At 37.8% G+C, this 15,270-nt stretch overlaps 1 protein-coding gene and 1 long non-coding RNA gene across 4 annotated transcripts in view; one reads left to right on the top strand and one right to left on the bottom strand.

Moving 5' to 3' along the window:
* Positions 1–15,270, bottom strand: part of MKLN1 (muskelin 1) — a 453,286-nt gene that overhangs the window by 388,863 nt on the left and 49,153 nt on the right. The window lies entirely within an intron of this gene.
* Positions 2,812–15,270, top strand: part of LOC105747047 (uncharacterized) — a 29,459-nt gene continuing 17,000 nt past the window's right edge. The window contains exons 1-2 of the long non-coding RNA XR_001119212.4: positions 2,812–2,924; positions 11,571–11,738. This is a non-coding gene — a long non-coding RNA (uncharacterized lncRNA). The remainder of the gene's footprint in view (positions 2,925–11,570; positions 11,739–15,270) is intronic.

The following is a 15,270-nucleotide window of genomic DNA, read 5'->3' as shown; positions in this document are numbered from 1 at the left end:
TTTTTAAAGTTACAATGTAGTATTCTTTGTAGAAAAATTGGGGAATACAAAAAATACATAAAAAAGAACATTAAAATCATCCTGGTATAACTATTGGTAGCATTCTTGTGTGTGGCCTCCCAAATACATATATGTGGTCACATACATATTTAATGCTCAATACTTCTTTTAGATGGGAACAAAGAAATTCAAGTGAAAAGAGTTGTTCCATCTTACCCAAACTTGGAATCATTGTCCCCATATTTTAACTATCTTCTTTAACATGTCTCCTCCACCCTTGGGCTCAGTCTGACAAATTAAAAATTAGGTGCTACAGTTCCTATTTGAAAAACAGTTCTCAGGTTGTAGGCACTTTTTTATACCTTTCTTTCTCTGAAGAGGGGTCTCCAAAATGGTAAAGGAAATAAGATATTGCAAAAATGGCATTATTTTGGTGAGGTAACATTGGAGGTCCCCATGTTGATGGCTGCAAAGTCCGTCACATGCTTAACAGAACAAAGAGCCCTACAAAAGAAGAAGGTAACTTCAGCTTTGAAAATCCTTTTATCCTCCATGATTTTGATGGCTTTAAATTTGTCACCTGAATGCGACATTAACATAATTGTCTGCATTTCAGCTAATGAATGCACCTGCTTCTAAGACTTTATTTTAGCAGTTTTAATGAGCTCTTCAAAAGAGTTTGCCTGGACTTACTGCACTGCTAGAGAAATAGCAGCTGTAAGCAACTAACAACACATTCAGTATTTGAATCAAGCTCTGTGAAGTTGTTAAACTTGAGAAGATGCATCTGTCCATCTCTGTGATAAGGGAAATGAAGCTGAGATGTGGCAATGGCTTTTGGAAAAAGCACCAGAGGGAGTGGGGCTAGTCAAAGAAGGTTATTCCCTGCTTGGCCATAATGTATGGATCTCAGGCAATTCATTTTATTTCACTAAGTTCCAGTTTCTCATCTATATTATAATGGTATTCATCTTAGAGGTTTCTAAGGATTAAAAATCTCACCTATTGTAAGCACTCAATAATATTTGCTGTTGTTATAATTATGCTTATTATTAGTAAGACACACCTTCTGGTGGGTCAAGCAAATTCTGTTTGGCTGTAGGTTACAAGATGATTCTTAGGTGAACAATTATTCATTGAGACATACTGAGAAACAAACAAACAGATGTATTTTATTTAAGAAATCAGATAGTCTATTTCAGTGCTGAATCATACCTTAACTCCACAGTGAAAATTTTGAAAGGAAAGACTTCAACCAGTCTCTAGAGGTCCACATCTCTATACAACCCTGTAGCCATTTAGAATCCTTAAATATCAGGTAGATATTAGGATACTAGGGTGCTTATTTATGTTTAATAGGTATCTATGTTAATAGTTTTTATTATAGTCACATTCACTGCATGCTTTCAAATCTGATTCCAACATTGTATTTTCATGACTATGATCTCCCTCCTCTTCTCTTTTCATATGCTATGCTCCTCTGGTTTGAAAAGTAAGTAGTAATAATGCATCCAAAGTTCAACTGAACAGAAAACAAATGGCACACATGTTGCTCTAAAGATGTGCACACCGGATACCTAAAGGTCAACTGGAGGCAAGACCCTGGAATAAAGGCCCACCTTTATTCCAGGTTTGATATCTTTTCTTTGTTCTCAAAGCAGATAACACAAAGGTGAGATAGCTTTTAAGAAAAAGGAAAATTCTATTTTATATTTTAATTTTCAGTAAAATTGAGATGAATATTCTGGCTGGGATGGAAGTAATTTTTCTCCTGATTCCTTCCCCCTACAAGGCATTCTGGCCAATAGTCTTTCCTCAATATTTAGAGCTGATCCATTGGTGTTTCACCATGCATGCCACAGTGGTGAAGAACCGCTCAGGAGTTAGGACGAGCTCAGAAATCTTCACCTACTTGATAGCAGGGTTTCTCTATAAAGACACTGATTTCTAGAAGGCACTGACTTGAATCTCCTGGAGCAAGGCAGACTTCTGGTGACTGCCTGCATTTCCACAGTTCAAAAGAGCCACTTTATCCAGACTTGCAGGAATCAGCTCTTCAGAAGACATTCAGTTCTACTCTTAGACATGTGCTTTGAAACCTGAGAAAACAACCCCAAGGGAGCTAGCTCATCCTCTCCGCCCTTTGACAGTGTTTTGCTATTCAAGGCAAGCTGAGATCGAGCTGATGAGGACTTGTCTATGGCTGGATTACTCAGTGCGGTCCTCAGAAGAGTAGCATTGGTATCACCTGGAAATAAGTTAGAAACACAGAACCTCACAACCCACCCCAGATCTACCAAATCTGAATCTGTAGCTTAAGGAGATTCCAGGGTATTTCATATATTTAAATTTGAGAAGCAATGGTGTAAGGGACCTGCCTGAGATTGCTTTTTCCAGCAAGAGAACTTACCATGTCCTGCTCCCAAGTTGTGTCCATCCACTTCCTACTTCCAGGCTCTACACAGATTTCTCTACAATGCTCCAAGGCAAACTATCTCTATTTGATGATCTCTCAACCAGTGGGTCTTGTAGTGATCTGCATTTCTATGGTTCAGATAGTCAAAGGTGTGTGTAGCACAGCCTTCCATTAGCCAAACATGCCCATTCCCCTCCAAGTCATCTTGCCCTTAGTCCCACAGCTGTTGTGTTACCATGTTCATAAATTACTGTTAAAGGAGGAAATTACCAAAAGAGAAAAAAAAATAGTCTTGATAAACCTGCATAGTTTAGAGCTAAAGAATATGTTAAAATTTTCCATCATGGAAATTTCCCAGCTACTGGGCTCTTTGGGTTTGTTTTTTTTTTTTTCAGAGCTGCAAGCAAAGAATGGAAATTTCCAATTGCAGCATCAAGAGCTGCTGTTCTGCTGACTGTCTTGCTCAGCTGGGGTCATCTGCTTCTCTAAGACATCAAGGAATGCCAAGGTAGGTCTGAGAGAACACACACTCTTCCTCTGCAGGAAGGAGGGAATGCCTTTGAGCTGCCTCCGAGCTGTGATGAGGGAGGGGCAGGAGAGGTGACATGCCCTGCACCAGCCACCTGAGTGTGAATTTTGTTGATTGTTACCACCTATCAGCAGCTTATCCTATTTGACATCCTTCCCATGGCAGCTGGCTGGCAGGTTATTTTGGGTTTTGTTTTTAAAGAAAGTCCTAAGGTGGGTGGGAAACTCAGAGAGAATAAGGGAACCAACATTTGTTGAGGGTTTACTCTTCCAGGTACTCCACCAGCTACTTCATATATGTTGGATGATTTAACCTACCCAATCTTAACTTCTGACCAAATTTTGGAAGCTTCATTTGTTCTTGCTGAGGCAGCCCTTCCTCCTGTCCCCCACCCCCTAAACTAGTCACCTGCAAACATCCTGAAGGTTTTGGCTACACCTCTTCAATAATGTCAGTGTATCTAAATCGAAACACATTTCCTTTTATAGCTGGTCCTGATGGCTGATTCAAGAGGCATCTAGTAAATTCCGAAATTCTGTTATGTTCTTCCCCACCCACTACTGCTGCTACTTCAGGAATCTGATAGTGGCAACTCTGTGGAAAGCAGAGTGTAAAAACGTCCGCCTCCTGGAAATAAGGCCAAGGACCCTGACACTTGCTCTAGTCCAAACAGAATGTTCTCAACACTAGGTTTTGTGGTTTCGTTTGGGTGTTTTAGTTTTTGTTTTCCAGAGTCTTTGTTTTTATGGGAATTCTAAATTACTCTAAGAAGTAATTACTCCTTTCTTACTAATAGTCCTTTGGTATCAGGAAAAGAACAGTGAAGGAGGGTTTCTGACATCACTGTTGCTCTTTGTACTAATCACTATACAGTAAGGCAAGTTTGGTAACAGTGACGGTATTTACCCCAGCAATGAGTTTTTTTGAAGATCGTAACATGTTTAGTGAGTTTTAAAAAATATATATTCTATATATTTATACCCTATCTTTTAAAATCACATCCATATCCATAGATATCAACATCATCTTTGAATACAGTGGTCAATTTTAACTCCAAATAGTAATGGAAATAGAGGGTAGTGAGAATGGTCAGCAAGGATATTGTAGGTGTGTTTAGGCTTTAGTCTCAGAGTCTAATGTTTCGGGTAGTCATTGGTTACTTCTGGATGATTATTTTCCTTATCCCCTTAACCTATTAAAACTGAGTCTGATTCCCTGGTGAAATTCCTCAAGATGGTATTTTAATATTGGTCTGGGTCTCATATGATATGTACCATGTATATATCTGACAGGCTTTTTCTACCCTTCCTCTGCATCTGCCATTAGCTTAAGGATATCAGTCCTCTTAGTTAAAGACACTGATGATTCATATCTGTGGGTGGGGCTGAATAGACTGATCTATGATGAATATTTCTTTCCACTTTAGACCACAGAGCTACATTTTTTTTCCCTTTAAATTTGTGGTTTGAATACATGCTCTTTTGGATGATGCCTGATTAATTTTAAATATGACAATGATTTTTCCCTCCTGTGTCCCTGCCCCTTGCAGTCCAACTCTGTAGCAAACCCATCAAGGGGTGGAATCTATTTCCCTAACTCTTGAATCTCGGGTGGCCTTTTGACTCGTTTGGCCACTACAATGCAATGGAAGTGACAGTGTGCCAGTTCCAAGCCTGTACTTCAAGAGGCCTGCACACTTCCATTCTCTGTAAGGCCGGGTTAGCCTGCTGGATGAAAGATCACGAGGAACAGAGATGAGCTGTCCCAGCCACGGCCATCCTAGACGAGCCTGCCCCAAGCTCATGTGCCGGCTGACCATATTTGTATGAGCAAGCCCAGCCCAAATCAGCAGAACCACTCAGAACAACTCAGACGCATAAGAAATAGTAAATGGTAGACATTTTAAGCCACTAAAGTTTTGGGGTAGTTCGTGATGAAGTCATAGATAACTAATACGGATGACTAATTCCCTTTTATCCTCCTTCTGACTGCTAGGAAGCTCAGAGTCAAATTTGAAAGTCAACTGCAAAATCTGTTCATTCATTCATTTATTCATTTATTCATGGCTAACATATTTGTAACCTTCTTTCTCCTTGATAGTGAAATTTTAAAATTTAATAAACTAATGGTTGTCATGTTGGTTATAAACCAACTCAATTCCTTGAGATGTTTGTTTGTTTTTTATCATCAGGTTAGGAGAGATGAATCGAAAGTCTGGCAAGGCAAACTTTTTCTGTAAAGGGCCATCTAGTAAATATTTTAAGCATTGTGGCCATACAGTCTCTGTCACAACTGCTCAGTTCTGCTGTTGTAGTGCTAAAGCAACCACAGTCTACATGTAAACAAAAGAGCAGGGCTGGGTCCTAATAAAACTGATTACAAAAAGAGCCAGTGGGCCGCATTTGACCCTCAAACCTTAGTTTGCTGACTCCTGTTCTAGAACAAATATGTTACTAAGCAAAATCATTTTCCCCTATACTATGATCCCATCTACTTTATTGTGATTCATCTCAGTTACTTGGGGAAAAAAACAGATAAATTAACTGAATTAAATTTTTTCCTCTATCAGAAGACAAGCAGAGGCTGCCTACAGTGCAGTGCTGAATAAAGACTAAATAGCATTAGTATCAGAGCAACTACTGCCCTGAGCAACGTAAGTCTGTGACTAGTTATTCAGCTAATGCTAAAGGCCAGGGTAACATAAGCAATGGCTCATTTGTTTTGCTTCATTTCACAGCTTCCAACTGCAAATAATCATTTAACAAATGTATGCTGTATGTCACAATAAGGATGGGCCCTTAGTGGGACTTGACTACTTGGAGCTCCCTGAATATATTGTGCTATTTCACGCCTCTCTGACCCTGCACACAATGTTCCTTCTGCCAGGAACACACTTAGCCCTCTTCTCTTACTGGCTAACGCCTACTTGCTGATCAAAACTGAGCTCAGTGATACTGCCTCTTGGAAGACTTTCCTGAGTGCACCTCCATCTCCTCACTCTCTTACCTCCAGTCTGCTCACCCAATCTCAGCATTCATCCTACCAAATTAGTCATTAAAATAGCTAACATTTTTATAGCACCTATTTTGTGCTGGACATTGTTATATATCATCATTTAATTGAAATTATTGGGGTACTTGCCTGCTTCCCCAATTTATTTATTCAAAAACATTTACTAAGTACTCCCAACTGTTGTGCTTGACAAAAAAGATAAAAAGCCTATAATATAGACTATCACCCTCCTGAGGATATGTATTGTGTCTTATTTGTCTTTAACTTCTCAATACCTAATAGCATCCAAAACATGGATTTAAAAATATTATAATAGATGAATTTATGAAAATAGCAAGCACTTAAATAGTACATAATATGTGTACTTTAAGTACATATATTAGTGTTCTAAGCTCTTTACATGTCTAAATTCACTTAATCCTCATAAGTACTTTATGGGGTTGCTGGTATAATTATCCCCATTTCACATTTGCGGACTCTAAGGCACAGAGAATTTTTAAGTAATTTAAAAGGTCACACAGTTAGTACATGACAGAGCCAGAATTTGAACTCACGCAGTCTAGTTCCAGAGTCTTTGTTCTTAACCACTGCATGATACGCACATCTGGATGACTCAACATAAATCCATTGCCACTCCTGGAAGAGTAATTCAAAGGATGTGCCTTTGAGAACATGTGGTACTGTGATAGTTTTGTGCTTGGAATTAGGAGACAGAATTGTGTTCAAATTTCCACTCAAGTACTCAATGTAAGAGAGCACTGTTGTTGACAGCGACTTGAAAGTGCATTCTCATATTACTCACAGAATGTTACAGTTGCATTCTGAACTCCAATCTTATTTCTTCCACCACCTTCTCTTCCTCTTAGGTGGCATGTATCTACACTTGAGGACCAACCCCAGCACAGCTTCTGCCTAAATGGGTCTGCTGTTTGACTCCTCCTTGGTGGCAAGTGGAATTATACAGTAGATTCACCCAGGCTGTCCTATTCCAATGGACATTTCAGCAAATTAGAATTTTGAAGAAGATTGCACTAGCATTATGGATAAGTGAACTTGACCAGGCATGTGCACTTTTTCTTAAAAGTATTGCTGCCAGCCTCTCACTGAAGACCTTGGAAGTCCCCAAGGGACCTCCTACGCACTATGCCACTTGCCACTCAGTGGGAAAGACATAGACAGGGACAGACAGTGACTGGCCTGCAGCTGTCTCTGAGGACAGTCTTACTCTTCGGAAAAAAGAAAGAACAGATATTTCCAGTAGAATTTTGTTTATGAAACAAATATGAGTTTGGGAAGTTTTAGGTTTGAGCCTTACATATTGGAAAAGAATAGTGATCCCAGAGTTACTGCAGACCCTTGAAGTCCACAGTCCCTGTGATGATAGAACAAATGTGTCCATTCTCCTGCCTCCAGGCTAGTTTCATAAAAATACTGGATGGGAGCAGATATAGCTCAAGTGGTTGAGCACCCACTTCCCACGTTTAAGGTCCTGGGTTTGATCCCCAGTACCACCTAAAAACAAACAAACAAGCAAACAAACAAAAAAACACACCTCTCATTGGGGAGTGGATGTAGCTCAGTGGTGGAAAGCCTGCTTCCCATTTCCAAAGTCTTGGGTTCAATCCCTGGTACCCCCCAAAACAAATAAATACTGGACTCTTCCTCTTTACTACCTTTGCAAATTAGGTAAATAGGAGGAGACAAAGTGGCAATTTCCTTGGTGACCTCCATTGACTAGCTCAGAGGAACCAACAATGAAGTGCCAGAGCCAGGACTAGCTCCCACAAGCTTCCATTACTCAGCCTGTTGTTGTAACACATAACAGAGGCCAATAAGAATTTGAGAGTTCTGGAATTGGCTCTTATAAGTAGCCACATGTCACTGCAGAGCTATACAAGATTGCACTTGTAGGCTTTCCTCCTGGTCAAAAATTAATCACGGGACTACTCCAGGCAATCACTGATTGTCTGGCTGGAAAATTTCAGAAACATTTGGTTGACCAATATTCTCTGTCACCTGCGAAGATATTTTTCCAGGCATTGAGTAGAATTTATAGTACCTTATTTCAATCAAAATAATCCAAATGGGATTGCATTTATGGCCTCTTTAATGTAGTTTAATACCTAATAATTCTCTAATTGTTTCATTATGTAAAACACAAACATTAATCTTCCTTCTAGATCATAAACTCCCTGAAAGCAGGGATTATGTTTTCACTTCTTTGGACTCCTCCACAGATTCAAACCCAATTTGGAGGAATACAATGCTGAGTGGCATAAAGGGAAATATCACAGAACAGAGCATCTGGAGACCTCAGTAGATTCAGTGTCCCCATGCCCCAGTCAGCTGGATAGAGAGCCTTCATTAAGCACTTAAGTCTCTGTGATGCCATTTCCTCATCTTTAGATTGCACTGCTTACCTCACCAGTTTGTGGAGAGGATCAAATAAGATAATGATGTGAAAGTAGTTTGCAAACCAAGATTTGCTAGCTACTGAAATGCAAGATCTCATCAGAAGAGGCACTTAGTAAATATCTGATTGATTTTTAATGATAAGATATTGTCTTTCCTCTTTTTCTTTTACATCCAGTTCCTTTGGGGGTTTAGTTTCTCAGGATTTAATTTTATTTGAGTAGCAACGTCACTCCACATCTTCCTGATACTGTGTGACATGTCCCTTAGTGCATTTCATACCATAATTACCTTAAAATGTGACTGACATCCAAGCAAACCAACTCAAAAAGACACAAAGCATAAGACTGTCACGTCAATGACACAGGATCTTGTAGAGATCCGGACCTTGGAATCCCATTAGATTTTCAGAGCTTTTTCTTGTGGTACATCAGCCCACCATATCTGTATCCTAGGCAAGGCTTATGGATATTGCTACATTCCTGCACACAGCACATAGTGAATATGTGAGTGTGGCAGATCTTTGTACTAAGCCCAGGCCAGCTGAAAAGAAAATGAAAGTAGATGCAGCAGCTTACTGGGAAATTTGACAAAGAGGTGAAATTATTAAACAAACGTTTAGAATGAATCTTAGTTGTTTTTGTAGCTTTTAGTCTGTCTCTTCTTAGCAAAGAAGAGAATCTTTGTAGTAACAAAATTCTATTAGAAAAATCTTCCTTTCAAACATGTAATTCCTCAAAATGCTTCTAGAATATATAAACTTTAGTCTCATGGCTTCTCATGTAACTAGAGAAAAAAAAAACAAAAGGTAAAACAAATAGTAATGTTCTGGGGATTAGTTCATATAAACTTCTGATTCTCCATCTATTATTTTGACTCTAAATAGTATGAAAGTAAAAATAACTAGAGAACTGGTGATTTGGTTCTGGTAAGTATTGTCTTCTCTTACTGAAAATCTATTTTCAAATGCTATTCATGACTATTTTTTTCCCATGTTCAGTCATAGAGGGTCAACTGCAGGACTTGTATCCAGGTTTGAAACATTTTGTCAAGATTAAATTCCAGAGTAGCTTTGGACTCCATTAATACAACTATTCATAATGCTTTTTTTTCTTAGACTTTCTATTTTGAAATAATTTCAAACTTACAGCACAGTTGCTGTACAATACAAAACCCATATAGAGAATATCAACATATCCCTCCTCCCAGATAATCAGATCAACCAGTTTTAATTTTGCCACATTTGCTGTATCATTCTATCTATCCATCTCTATCTATCTATCTATCTATCTATCTATCTATCTATCTATCTATCTATCTACCCATCCATCTAATCTTCTAAACATTTGAGCATACATTGTATACATCATACTCCTTGAACACATAACAATTCTTTAAGAACAAGCATACCCACTTAACTACCATAAATAATCAAGTTCAATTAATTTAACATTGATAAAAAGCTTACAGTCTATATTTCAAATTTTTCATATGTCCCAATAATGTCCTTTTAAGACTTTTCTGCTCTATTGTTAGATTCCATGCAGGATCATGTATTACACTTAATTGCCATTGTCTTTTTAATTGCTTTTTTTTAAATTAGGGAAACATATATACGATTTAAACTTTCCATCTCAACTGCTCTCAACCATTTAGTGTAGTTAATCACATTCATAATATTGTGCTACTCTCACTACCATATGATGTTCTTTTTGTGGGGGACGTGTAATATCCAATAGATTCTCTTTTTCAGAATTAACCAATCAAGAACAGTTTTCTGAAATCTTTTTTTTAGTATTATTTTTTTTAAAGATATATAAATCACACAAAATGAAATCACATTTTTAAAAAACCTTTTATTATGAAAAATTTCAAACATACACAAAGATAGAAAGAATAGTAAAATGAACCCACTTTCCATCTTCATGTACCCATAACCTAGCTGCAGCAATTGGCACCTATTATCAATTTGTGAAGTCTCATTTTTTAACAGATATTCATAGCCAGTAAAACTAAAGAAACTATTTACCAAGGAATTTTAGTGTTCAAATTTGGTAATAAAATGCTTTTTCACACATTTTTTCTATAATAATTTTATTTTCCTCAGGTACTTTTCTTTTTCACTCTCAAACATTTCTCTTTCCTTCAGGCCAATGTGAGACTAGCCTTTTTTCATGCTTAATAATAGAGGAAAAATACCTAAGAAGAGAGGGAAGTGGTAAATTTAAAAATTATTAGTTTGTTAATTATTACCTCCATAGGACACTGTGCCATGACCCGTTTGCCTGAAACATTGCAAGAAAATACTGGAGTTGGGAAAGGAGGCTCTTCCACCAACAGAGCTAATTCTTTGTCCTTCTGTCCCTACCATCCATGGTAATGGTGGATACTGTGAGGGGGCCACTCAACTGTGATACAAATGGAAGAGAAAGCAGCGAGTCGCAGGCACAGGCTACCACCCAAATGTTTCAAGGGGGAGAGTTTCTTGTACATAATAGTTTACTTATTTAACTTATTATAAATATTAAGAAATTTAGTTACTACTTGAAGATTTATCAAAATGTATATTGCTTTGTCACCAAATCATACCAACAGGGGATCTAAAATGGTAATAATTATTTTAAGTAAAGGAGAATGACGAAGTTGGAATAGAAGTTATATGGTTTTAATAAAACTTTACTTTCTCTTTTTATATTATTCTTCATGGTAAAAATGGCAAAATTCCACTTAGATGTTAACACTTGGACCAGTCACTTAATTTTAAGATCCTTGATTGCTCTTAGGAACAAGTGTACTGCTATGGCATGAAGTGGAAGGTATAATTTGGAGCCAGACAAGAGAAAGAAAAAAAAAAAGCTCCTTTCAAAGCAATATATTCATGTAAGTGTAAAAATATCAAAAAAGAATTAATAGTTTCACCAAGTAATCTAAAGTTAAATTTTATATGCAAAGCCCTCACTGAACCACCATAAATTTAGTAGAATTCAAGCTTTTTAAAAGAAGTACAATGGGAAACCAAACCACAAAATGTCCATAATGTTATTGCAGTGTTACTCATTTGTTATTTGCTTTATCATCCAGGACAACTTCTTTTGCATTCATTAAAGACTTAGAGAAGTATAAGGATGAATATTTATTACAATTCATGGTGATGTGGACTTAAAGAATTCTAGGATAATAGTCTTCCATTTTCCTTAACAGATCCTTAGATGCTGAAAGGAATCTGCAAAGTGCTGCCCACAGGACTGGAAATCGGTCAAGACAGGGCTCATTCCCAGCTCTACCTAGGCGAGTTGGGGAGATACTTGTTGCTGTCTACGTGTGATGTTGAAAGAAATGAGGAAAATGAACTGCCTTAATTATTACCTGGTACCAATTGCTCTATTATTTCACTATTGAAGAAATAAATTGCATTTCTTCCTCATACTACTCACAATGGCTTTTGTTATTCAGTCAGAAAAAGGCACAACATTTATTTAAGAGAAGTAAGGGCTCTGTAGGGAAACTTTCTATTTAACAGAAGAGGAGGGAAATTAATTTTAAAAATTGATCAAGCCAGTAAACCTAAGGAAAGGAGAAAAGAAAGGGAAAAAGCAACAAGGAAGCATAACAGGAAAAGTAAAAATAAAATGGAAAGACTAAAAATAAGTGTATCAGTTAACAGTATAGATTTGAATGTGTTGAATTTCCCTTCAAAAGACAAAGATTTTCAGATTGGGCTCATCTCAAAGAACGTGACAAAGAAAGTTTGAAAACAAATGGTTGGGCATATGTGTTTAGGCAAATCCAAAAGGAGTGGCAACTTTCTTATTAAATTCAAAGCCAAGAGCATTAAACAGGAACAAGAGGACAGAATGATTAAAGGCAGTGTGACAGATTTCTAGAGGCCTACACAATGTCCATGCCCCTTTACCCTTACTAACAAACTTCTATTTAATTTGCGGCAGCAATGTGTCCATACAAAAAAAATTTACCCATCAACTCTTACAAACAGGGATAGGCAATGAGTTTTCTCTTTTTACAATTTTTTAAAAAATTTATTTTATTATTTCTCCCTACCCTTACCATTGTTTGCATTTGCTGTGTCTATTTGTCTTCCTTGTTTCTTTAAGAGGCACCAGCTGGTAACCAAACCCAGGACCTCCAATATGGAAGGGAGATGCCTAATCGTTTGAGCCACCTCCATTCCCTGCTTTGTGGTGTCTCTCATTATGTTTTTCTTCTTGTGTTTCTTGTTGTGTCATCTTGTTGTGTCAGCTTGCCATGCCTGCCATTGTGCCTTCTTTAATCACTGTCTTCTTTAGGAGGCACTGGGAACTGAACCAGGGACCTTCCATGTGATAGGTGGGAGCCCAATCGCTTGAGCTATATTTGCTCCCTGACAATAAGTTTTGTAAACACAGGTTAGGAGGAGGAGCCTGCTGAAGAAGTCTAATTCAGCTGGAAGTGACTCATTTTTGCCTTCCTCTTTTTCCTCCTTCCTGCCTGGAAGATGGATGTGAAGGCTAGACCTGCAGGAGCCATTTTGTGATCACACTAAAGGTGGAAGAGCAGAAGGAGAGAAGGAGGACATATTCCACTGACCATGGATACTCCATACAAGCCCTGGCCTTCTTACCTTTAAGCATATTTTATATATGAGAAAATGAATTTCTATTTATTTAAGCCATTATTTTTATTTCATTTTTTTATTTAAAAATTTTTGAGGTACCAGGGCCTGTAAGTAACCCAGGACCTTGCACGTGGGAAGCCAGCACTCAACCACTGAGCCACATCAGCTCCCCTATTTAAGCCACTATTGGGGCTTCTTAAGGGGTCTGTGAGCTTGAATTGGAATTCAGAAAAACATTCTGGGGACATGTTGGTGCAGGTGTGATATAGTCATTAACTAATACACAGTATAGTGTGGACTTAGTAAGGGGTCCGTGGTTTTCACCTGACTGGCAAAGGGGTTCGTGGAACCAGAAAGGTGAAGAACCCCTGCACTATTATATAAGCCTCTTTTTATATGCAGCCAGCCCAATCTCCTGGGGTACTGATATAAATATGAAGAAACTATAACAGCTATTATGCTCTAGTTGATGCTTAATTTGTACAGAATTTCTATTTAGGTTGATTGTAAAAGATTTGGAAATGGGTGCTGTCATGGTAGCACATTATTGTCAGTATAATTAGCAGCACTGAATTATATAGATGAATGTGGCTAAAAAGGGAAACTTTAGGTCGTATGTGTTACTAGAATAAAAATGAGAAGATAAAGCATAGGACTGTATAACACAGTGAACCCTATTGTAGACAATGGGCTATAGTTAACAGTATAAGTATAGGAATGTTCTTTCATGAATTTTAACAAATGTATATCACTAATACGAAGTGTTAATAATATGATGGTAATGGAGAAAATATACTTAATGTAAACTATGGAAGATAGTAAATAGTACTATTTTAATAATTTTGCATCAATTGCAACAAAAGTAACTACCAATTTAAAAAATCAGTACAATTACAAAAAAGTGCTATCATCAACTGTAACAAATGTTCCATACCAATGCAAGGTATTGCTGGTGGGGTGGTGTATGGGAATCCTGTATTATCTTATGTGTGATTGATCTGTAAGCCCACAACTTCTCTAATAGAAAAAATTTAAAAACATAGCAACAAAATAAAAAATATCAAAACCACTATAAAACAAGGATGGTGAAATAGCCTTGGTGGTAGATTTTAATATATTTCTTTCACATTTTGATAGAATATGAAATCAAAATCAAGTAAGACTATAATAATATATCAATAAGCCTATTATTCATACATGCATATGTGAGTATACATGTGCAACTAGTATACAGTATAAAAACACAAATTTGAACCTTACAAAAAGATAATACATAATTTTTTCACATGTGTATGGCGCATTTATAAAATCAGTCACATACTTGTCATAATAAATGAAAGAATATTGTGTAAGGTGTATTAGTCAGCCAAGGGGGTGCGATACAAAGTACTAGAAATCTGTTGGCTTTTATAAAGGGCATTCATTTGGGGTAAAAGTTTACTGTTGCAAGGCCCTAAAGAGCCCAACTCAAGGTTGCTTTCTCGCCAAAGTCAGTTGCCACGCGTTGAAGCAAGATGGTGGCTGATGTCTGCAAAGGTTCGGCCTTCCTTTCTCTCAGCTGCAGGCTGGCATAGGGTTTCTTTCTGGGCTTTCTCAGCACTGCAAACTATCAGGCGAATGGCTCATCTCTCTTTCCCGGCCATGGGATCAAAACTCTCTCCTCTGCCTTGTCTAAAGAGCTCTCTCTCTTCCTGTGTGTCTTCTGGAGTGGGTGTCTGTTTATATCAGCCCACCAAAGGGGCAGGGACTCCACCCTGGCCACACCCTACTGACGTGATCAAAGCAAAGCCCAAATCTTAATTTAATCAAGACATCTCAGCTGACTCTAATACAATTAAAGGGTAGCACACCCAGAGGAACCGGCCAGTTTACAAACATAATTTCTTTTTTTGGGATTCATAAATAATCTCAAACTGCACATAAGGTAAAGAGAAAAGGTGCTGGAACCAGACAGTCTGTTCTATGGCTTGCTAGCAAAGTGCCTCTGGGCAAGTTACTTCCCTTTCAGGACCTAATTTTCTTTATCTGTAGAATGGGAATCATAATAGTTAGAAATTTTATTTTTTAAAATTATTATCCCTCTAGACTAGGCATTTTCAGTTCGATGCCGATTTACCTATTTAAGGAACTCAATGTAGGGGCGCCAGACCCTCAAATGGCTTCCCTGCTTTACTTCAGGAGGGTCAGCAGCGCAAGAGAAGGTTAGTGTTGCTCAGAGTGGCCCCAACTGAACAGTGAACACAGGCTGTCTAGCACAGAATTCAAGAGCACCAAAAGAGTGTTAAATGG

The sequence above is a fragment of the Dasypus novemcinctus genome, chromosome 5, assembly GCF_030445035.2.
Source record: "Dasypus novemcinctus isolate mDasNov1 chromosome 5, mDasNov1.1.hap2, whole genome shotgun sequence".
NCBI classification, from domain to species: Eukaryota; Metazoa; Chordata; class Mammalia; order Cingulata; family Dasypodidae; genus Dasypus; species Dasypus novemcinctus.
The sequence above is the reverse complement of the archived record's forward strand: the minus strand, read 5'-3'. Positions and strand labels throughout refer to the sequence as shown.